The sequence below is a fragment of the Rattus norvegicus genome, chromosome X, assembly GCF_036323735.1.
Source record: "Rattus norvegicus strain BN/NHsdMcwi chromosome X, GRCr8, whole genome shotgun sequence".
NCBI classification, from domain to species: Eukaryota; Metazoa; Chordata; class Mammalia; order Rodentia; family Muridae; genus Rattus; species Rattus norvegicus.
In genome coordinates, this window is record NC_086039.1 from 13,466,510 (window position 1) to 13,475,914 (window position 9,405).

Genomic DNA, 9,405 nt, shown 5'->3' on the forward strand with positions numbered 1-9,405 from the left:
TTGGGAGCTGGTGATGTTCTTGCACTGGGCTCACAGCCTAGTGACTGGCCAGCAAGGCCCAGGAATAATCCTGCTCTGTCTCCTCTGTGTTAGAAATCCAGGACCATGCATGGCTTCACATGTGCGTGCTGGGGATCTCATGCTTGCATAGCAGACCCTTTTAAGCCTTCCCTACTCTTCACAAGTCTCCTCTTCCTTCCAGCCCTTAGCGGCTTCTGAGACCCGTGTAGCTCCTAGTTGACGTCACAGCCTGGGCTCTTCCTCTGCCTAGTAACGAGTGTTAGACCTGCCTCCAACCTAGACCCCAAGCCCTTTTCTTGTGGTTAAAACTGTGGGATTGGAATTCTGCCATGGGGCACTCTTGGCTTGCCTTGCCTTGCCATCGGTAGCAGGTGCTGTGGGTGTTGCTGCTGCATGTAGCGTGCTTGGCCTCTGTGCTCCAAGCATGGCTTACTGCAAATACTCATACTGCTTCTGGCTGGCCAGGGTATTTCTCCTGCAGGAGGACAGGCCACAAGACAGAAACCACCATCAACCAGAGATTCAACACTGTCTGCTTCATTCCCCCTGACTGGGGAACTTCAGGTAAGTTCATTGTCTCCTAATGACCCCAGTACACTGTGCTCCAGTTTTGCACTGTCAACAGTCACCTAGATCACATACATTTCACAGGTTCATTTCTCTTCCTGGGCTCATTCTCAGATTGGGATGGGTTCTTTGTTTTCCACCTCTCCTATAAGAGGTGGGGTGTTAATTTGGATATAATTATGTCCTTCCAAAGGATATGATAAAGGTTCCCGATCCCTGGTACCTGTGATTGTCACCTTATTTGGAAACGAGGTCTTTGTAGATAGTAGTCAAGTAAAGATGAGGTCATAGTGAATTAAGGTAGGCTTTAAATCCAATGCCAGGTATGTTTAGAAGAGTAGGGAAGGCTTAAAAGGGTCTGCTATGCAAACATGAGATCCCCAGCACGCACATGTGAAGCCATGCATGGTCCTGTATTTCTAACACAGAGGAGACAGAGCAGGATTATTCCTGGGGCTTGCTGGCCAACCAACTTATCCTAATCAACAAATCCCAGGTAAGAAACTCTGTGTCAAAACCAAGTAAGTGCAGAGCAACAGAAGGAAATGTGGGACATCAAACTTCTGGCCTCCACATGTATGTACATGCACATGCCCCCTCCCCAGTCTGTGTGTGTGTGTGTGTGTGTGTGTGTGTGTGTGTGAGAGAGAGAGAGAGAGAGAGAGAGAGAGAGAGACAGAGACAGAGACAGAGAGACAGAGACAGAAAAAGACACACTAAGAGAGACATAGACAGAGGAAGAGAGACAGAGAGGGAGAGTTCTGGAAGGCAAAATTTCAAAACTGAGGCGTTGGGCTAGTGAGATGATCCAGTGAATAAAGGCATTTGTTGCCAAGCTTGATGACCTACGATCGATACTGGAGACCCACATGGCTAAAGGAGAGAATCAACTCAATGAATTTTTAATGACTGAAGCTGTTCTCTTGGTGGCAGTTTGTTACAGCAGCCTGAGGAAGCTGACAAGGTATGTTCCTTCCCTTGGAATCTGAGTTGGCCCGGGATCCTTTTGACCAATAGCAGATGGGGACCAGATGCTAGGCCTAGACCTGAAGAGGCCTGGCAGTTTCCACCTCGTCTCTCTTGGAACCTATTTCACTGCGCGGTAGGGGATTCCAAGCAACTATATAGGGAGGTCCCCCCTCCCCCCTCAGGACGAATCATGCCTCTGGCTGAGCTGTCAGGAAGCAGCATGCACCGACTTGTTAGAGCTTTAAGAAATAAGGTCTTCCCACTGCAGCCAAGATGCTCCTGCAGATGCACATTCAAATTGTAAAGTCGTGAGCAAATGAATGTTTTTGTATTAGGCTTCAAGTACTAGGGTGGTTCACTGCCAAACAGTAGATAACTGGAACACTTCTGAATGACTTGTACTATAGCCAGTTTATTTATTTATTTATTTATTTATTTATTTATTTATTTATTTACCTTCTTAACTTACTTACTTGAGACAAGGTCTCACTTTGTAACCCCTGCTGGCCTGGAATTTACATTGTAGTTAACAGCTGACCCTAAACTTGTGATCCACCTGCCTCGGCCCCCTTAACACTGAGATTAGACATGTGCCCCACCACGTCCACAGTATTCTAATCTTTGTCTCTAAAATATACCCCTGGAGACCATTCCCCAGATCCTTCTGCACACTTAACCTTGTGGCCAATGTTGAAAACCCAAGAGTGGAGTTTCTTGGATGGCGTCCATAAGGAGAGCACACCTTTGTAGAGGATGATATGGCTGAACCCCTGACTTTTCTTACCCTGCTAAAAACTAATTCCTGGGAAATACGGAATTGCTCTTAAGAAAGGTTATTCAGAGTCTAACCTGCCTTTTCCCCCATCCAGACTCATGTTTACCTACACATCTCCTTGGATGGTCATAAGCCCTTCAAGACCTCCAAAGAAACCAGGTTAGGCACAATGCTGATGCCAGTGGAGATACCCTTGTGACTGAGCTGCAGAATGTCCCCAGTTCACCGTTCTTATTATTGGTACCATTGGCTTCCAGGTACTTAAGCCAATACTGAGGATCAGAACCCATACATGGGACATAAAATCAATTAAGTAGGCCATAGCCACCAATCAGAAAATTTAGCTAGATCAGGGGAGAACAAAAGCAAAGATAGCAGAGTGCATCTTGGGCTGTAGTGTTTCATGAAATTTTCATCCAGTGATGTGGATGTGTGTGTCAAAGAGCCAAAGTGGAAACTTATTTCATACCCTGGCTCAAGGCCAAGGAGCTCTAATGCCACTGGCTTAGGTCAATTTAAGCTGAAGTATCTTAAATTTTATTTTTATTTTTAGCTTTTTAAAAATAATGTTTTCATGCTCGCTTTGGCAGCATATATACTAAAATTGGAATGATACAGAAAAGATTAGCATGGTCCCTGCGCAAGGATGATACACAAATTCATGAAGCAGTCCATACTTTTTTTTTTCAGTCCATACTTAAAAATAAAGAAATAGAAATAATGTTTTCAAGACAGGGTCTCATGGATGCTGTCCTGGAACTTGCTGTACAGATCAGGCTGGCCTTGAACTCAAGAGATTTGCCTGCCTCTGCCTCTTGAGTGCTGGTATTAAAGGTGTGAACCACCACCTCCCAGCTTAATTTTGACCTTTTGAGACAAGGGTTCATGTAACCCAGGCCGGTCTTGAGCTTAGTACACCACCAAGGATAACCCTGACCTCTTGATCTTCTAACCTCTACAACTCAATGGTTGGGATTCCAAGTATGTGCTGGTGTATGTGTGTGTGTGTGTGTGTGTGTGTGTGTGTGTGTGTGTGTGTGTATGTACACAGGCCACAGGAAGTATATAAAGGTATGTGTGTGTACACAAGCCACAGGGAGTGTGTGTGTGTGTGCACATATACCACAGGGAGTATGTGGAGGTCATAGGACATCTTGCAAAAGCTGGTTTTCTCCTTCTACAATATGAGTCTTAGGGATGGAATGTAGATCTTGTGGTTCAGTAGCAAATATCTTAAGAGGCTAGCCCAAGTTAACGCTTTCTGATTGTTTAAGAGGATGTCATTCTATAGCTCTGGCTGGCTTGGAACTCACTGTGTAGCTCAGGATGACCTTGGACTTTCAGTAATCCTCATGCCTTCAAGTCCCAAATGCTGGGATTATAGTTATGTCCTGTTATGTCTATTTACTGTCTTGCTCTTCTTCCTCTTCCTCTCCCCCTCCCACTCCTTTTCAGTGCTGGTGGATCAAATGTATGCTAGGGAAACAATAAGCTACTAAACTACATTTCAGCCCTAGGTTTTTTGTTTGTTTGTTTGTTTGCTTGTTTGTTATTTTTTTTAAACTGGATCTCATTGTGTAGCTCAGGCTAGCCTAGAACTCCCACTCTTCTTCCTCTGCCTTCGAAGTACTGGCATTAGAGGTGCATATCATTTTGCCTCTCTGGCCTTGACTTTTCCAGCACAGTGAGCTGCTCCTGTTCCTCTGCCTTTAAACTTTTCTGCAGGTTCCTATCTGGCTTTGCCCTCCATATCCTCACCTCCCTTCCAACTCTGCTCCCCTCTGACCATTGTCTCTCTCCCAGTAGCCAAGTCTCAATCCAGGCTTCTTTCTTGTCAATCTGCGTGGGCCAATCTGCTTGACCGGGGCTTTCACGACATCAACTTTGTTGCATGCTTCGTCTTTGAAGTGCTATGAAGAGGGTGCATGCGCACTGGATGCATTCTTCCACTAAAGGTGGGGGAGGTCATGCAATGATTCTAGAGATGGAGAAAAATGATAGTGGCGCCTCTCAGCAGCTACCTGGCATAGTATAGTGATGATCTCGCCAGCATTGACTCAGAACTCATCTCGAGCTGCCTTGCAAAAGACACATACCATCCTAACAAAGGGACTCTGTGACCATGGCTTTCCAGCTGAGACATAGGAAGGAGGAGTTCATATAGCTTAGATGAGGTTGGGATTGAGAGAGAGGAGGGGAAGGCGGCAGAAAGTTCAGGTTTCAAGTCAGGTTGAGAGGTTCATACCTGTAATCTCAGCACTTGGAGGTAGAAGCAGAAGGAACTGACTTAGTCTAGCCTAGGCTGCATAATAAAACAAAAGACCAGGGAGATGGCTCAGCAGGTGAAGTGCTTGCTGTGCAGAATTCTGATTCCTGGAACCCACTTAAAAGTTAGACATGGTAGGGCACTGGTCTGTAATCCCAGCACAGCTCTACTGGGAAATGGAAGGCAGAGAAAGGAAAATTCCCCAAATCTCCCGCTATCTTGGTTTGCACAGTAGTGGACAGCCAGGAGTCCTGTCTCAAATAAGGTAGAAGACAAGGACTGACACTTGAGGTTGTCCTCTGACTTTCATAAGTATACCATGTCATAGTACACTTGACACGACGCTCGCTCCCTCCCTCCCAGAAACACACACCATCAAGAAGACACTGAATGTGGAAATGCCAATGTATAATCTATAGCATTCAGAGAGGTAGAGACTGGAAGATTGCTGTAAGTTTGAGGCTAGCCTGGTCTACATAGCAAGTTCAAGTTAACTCATGGCTACAGAGCAACATCTATTTCAGAATTAAAAAAGGAGCCAGCAAGATGGTTCACTGTGTAAAGGAACTTGCTGCCAAGTCTGACGACCCAAGTTTGATGTCTGGGACCCACGTGGTGAAAGCAGGGAATCAAGAAAGAAGTTGGGTTTTTTGACCTACACATAGACATACACACACACACACACACACACACACACACACACACACACACACAGACACATACACAGGCATATAACAGGCACACAGGCACACAGGCACACACACAGTCTCATGGCATGGTATCCACTTGAAAACATCACATACATGTATAAAAAGAAATAAAATATTTAAAAAAGTAGCTCCTTCCCCCTCTCCTATTTCTTTCCCCCCTCTGGAGATTTTTCCCTGTCCAAATCCTCTTGAAGCAGAGAGCCCACCATGGTGGTCCAGTGCCTTCTTCAAGCCTGGCTTGGGCTGCCCCCTCCTCAGGCTAGCTGGGTGTTGCTCCAGGCGATATGATTAAAGTTGGTCCCTCCAGAGAGGGGCCGTGTTAGAGAATCGAAGACATGGAGGATGCTCATATTTTCTGCTCATTTCCAAGGCTGAGGTGCCGGGATGGAAATATTAGACCGTACAGCAAGCCCTGAAGGGTTGTCAGTTCAGAATCGGAGCAGTGAAGATGAGAATCAAGACAAAAATCCCATCTCTGAAAATGTTAGAAATTCAGGGGAGCATTGGATACCAAAAAATCCTTGCAGGGCTGACTATGAGGGAAGAAAAAAAAAACAAACCCCAAAACAAAAACAAAAACAAAATCCCACAAAAACATCAAAACCTTCTGCCTATGAGATCGGGAGCCTCTTGCTCCCACTTTTAATTGCACCTGGAAAGGGGCTTAATATCTCAGCCAACTTCTCCATCATCTTTTGCAAATCTTGGGCTGCTCAGGTCCCCGGGGGCTTTGTGTAATAAAACGGGATGGTTAAAGGGCATGTTTCTGCATTAACGAATCTTTCTGCACTGGCTGGGCCTGAACATTATGTAAATGTTTACTGTAATTAAGAGATGAAGTTGTCAAGGCACGGTATTTGGTGGCTGGTTTGGAGTTCCTGCCACGGGTAGTCACTAGAGAAGGAAGAGGAACAGGAAGAAGAAGCAGGGAAGAGAGAAGGTGGAAGTGGGTGCCTTCCCTAGCAGTCTGGCTTTTACGTGTCCTTTACGTGGTTTAAGTGAGAACAGGGGACAGGTGTGGAGAGGTGAGGCTTGGCTGGACTTAGCTTTGTGCCCTGGCTCGATGCAGTGTAGGGTGTAGCTTTCTTACACTTTCTCTTATTGATACAGGGGACCTTGGGGCTGTATATGTTGATTGCTTGCTTTTGTTTGATTTGTTTTTGATAAGATGATGGTGGAGATTTTTTAAAATGTATTTTATGTATGGGTCCACTGTAGCTGTTAAACACACCAGAAGAGGGTATCAGATCTCATTACAGATGGTTGTGAGCCACCATGTGGTTGCTGGGAATTGAACTCAGGACCTCTGGACGAGCAGTCAGTGCTCTTAACCTCTGGGCCACCTCTCCAGCCCCGATGGTGAAGATTTTTAACACATGCAAACATACCCCATATCCTGGAAGCTATGGATAATAGCTTACTGCCAGCACTGGGGAGATACAAGTTTAAGTCTTTAGTTTAAGACTAACAAGAACTGATAGATACTTTCCATGATATAGCTTTAATTTGCTTGAGTTTGAGGTATAAGTCTGTTTTGTTTTGTTTTTAATTGAGGTTTGCTGGGCTGTGGTGGCACACACCTTTAGTTCCAGTACTTGGGACGCAAAGGCAGGTGGGTCTCTGGTTTACAGATTGAATTCCGTAACAGCCAAGGCTACACAGAGAAACCTTGTCTTGAAAAAAAAATGCACGATGTACATGGAGACCAGAGATTGATGTTAGCTGTCTTCCTCAACCATGTCCCACCTTCAACCACTCTCTACTTAGTCTTTGAAGTGTCGGGAGCTTACTGATTGGCCTAGACTGGCTAGCCAGCTAAGGATCTGCCTGTCTCTGCCTCCCCAGTGCTAAGATTATAGATATTCAGTGCTGTGTCTGATTTTTACTTTTTAAAAACTCGAGTTCTGGAAATCTGATCACATATCCTTATGATTCTGTGGCAAGCACTTTACCTACTTAGCTATCTCCTCAGTCCCCAGATCCATTTTGTCTTATACATTCCTCTATGATGCCATTCATATAATGTATACAGCAACCACATTGTGGTTCTAAACATTTCCTCTTCCATTAACAAAGATTTATTCTATGACTTACTTATGTATGTATCTGCGTGCATGTATGTGCCTATACGTGGTGCATGAAGAAGCCAGCAAGGGTATTAGATCCTCTGCAGTTAGAGTTACAGGTGCTTATAAACGGTTCAGTGTGGGAACTAAGACCAAACTCTGGCCTTTTGCAAGAGACCCCACCTCAAAATCTATATCATCTGTGAATCTCTGGAATGTGTGAAAGGGCCAGTCCTCTAGATCCAAAGCTACAGGATCTCCATGACACACATCTCCAGCTACAGGATGACTGGGAGGAGTCCTGAGGAAGACCCAATATTGATGGTGTCACAGAAGCCAGAGACCTTGAACCAGACCAATGACTCACTGTAATGAACATTTGCCATTGAAGATGCATGGACAGAGGGATAGACTGTGGGACACACTGTGACACACTACAGCTTCCACAATGTTGTCCTACGCTTTGCTTGTTTGCATGTTTTTATTTTGGGAGGGAAATTACAAGGGTGACTGGCAGATATGAGGGGATGGGGAAACTGGGGTGCATGCTGTGACTTTACAAAGAATCAATAAAAGGCTAAAAAATAGATTTTCCCTTACACAATATATTCTGATTATGGTTTCCCCTCCATCTACTCCTCCCAGTCCCTCCTACCTCTCCTCCCATCTGGATCCCCCTTTCTGTCTCTCAGAAAATAAATAGCATTCTAAGGGATAATGAAATAAAATATAAGATAAAACAAAACCCACCACATAGAAGTTGGACAAAACAAACAGAAGAACAGAGCCCAAGAGAAGGCACAAGGATCAGAGCCCCGTTCATTCACACACTCAGGAGTCCCATACAAACACTAGCCTGAACGCCATAACATTTATGCAGAAGACCTGGTGCAGACCCATGCAGGCCCTGTGTGTGGTGCCTCAGTCTCCGTGAGTTCATGTGAGCTTGGCTCTTCTTGTGGATTTAGAGACCTTTGTTTTTCTTGGTGTCCTCCATGCCCTTTGACTCTTACACTATTTGTGCCCCATCTTCCACAGGGTTTCCTGAGCTCTGAGGGAGGGGATTTGATGGAGACATCCCATTTAGGGCAGACTGTTCCCAGGTCTCTCATCCTCTGTGTGATGTCTGGCTGTGGGCCTCTATATTTGTTTCCATGTGTTGCAAAAGGAAACTTGTTGAATAATGGCTGAACGAGGTGTATAGCAGAATGTTATTAAAGGTCATCTTATTGCTATGTTCTCTTAGAACAGTCATATTTGGTGTGACTTTAAGTCCCTGGGCTATCTAGTCTCAGGGTCTTAGTCACCCAAGCAGTGTCAGGTATGCGATCCATCTTGTAGAACAAGCTTCAAGTCAAATCAGTTATTGGTTGGTTTCTCCCACGAGCTTGTGCCACCATTGCCCTAGCCTATCTTGCGGGTAGGACAGGTTGTGTAGATGGAAGGGCTTGTGGCTAGTTTGGTGTTTCCTTCTGTCTTTTGGTAGTGGGCAGAGTGCATTCTTGTACCAAAGACACTAGAAAGTAGGGATGAAGGCGCCAGCTCAACTGCCTCATGGTCAATGAGTTGTGTAGTGTTGTCTTACAGTCAGTTTAGAGAGAGCAACCTATATATTTGGCAACTGCCTGGGTTGTTTGGGGGATTCCCACGGTGCTCCTTTGGCCAACAACTCCATTTGATGTAATTCAATTCTGGAAACTTCGTTTGATGACAAGAGATGACCAGTTGGGTTTCTGTCTCCCCTATGATTTGGCAGTTTCATTTGAATTGCCTTCATATATGTTCTACTATACTAGGCTTCCATACTATCCATCAGATGGCCTTTAATTTTAGCTGCCTATCCCCATATTCCTTACCCCTGACTCGATCCTCCCAATCCAGCTCCCCCACATTCACCCATAATTATCCTAGTTCCCTTTCATAATACAGTCTATCTGTTACCCCTAGTCCCTTACCCTATACCTAACTTCTGTGGTTCTGTGGATCGCATGGCTATCATGGACTTAACAGCTAATATCCATGTATAAGCAA

At 45.1% G+C, this 9,405-nt stretch overlaps 1 non-coding gene across 1 annotated transcript; it reads left to right on the plus strand.

Annotated features, from left to right (window-relative positions):
* The first annotated feature begins 2,906 nt into the window (after positions 1-2,906).
* On the plus strand, positions 2,907-3,013 carry LOC120099560 (U6 spliceosomal RNA). Its single transcript, XR_005498704.1, has one exon. It is a non-coding gene; the product is annotated as a U6 spliceosomal RNA (small nuclear RNA).
* The last annotated feature ends 6,392 nt before the right edge of the window (positions 3,014-9,405 follow it).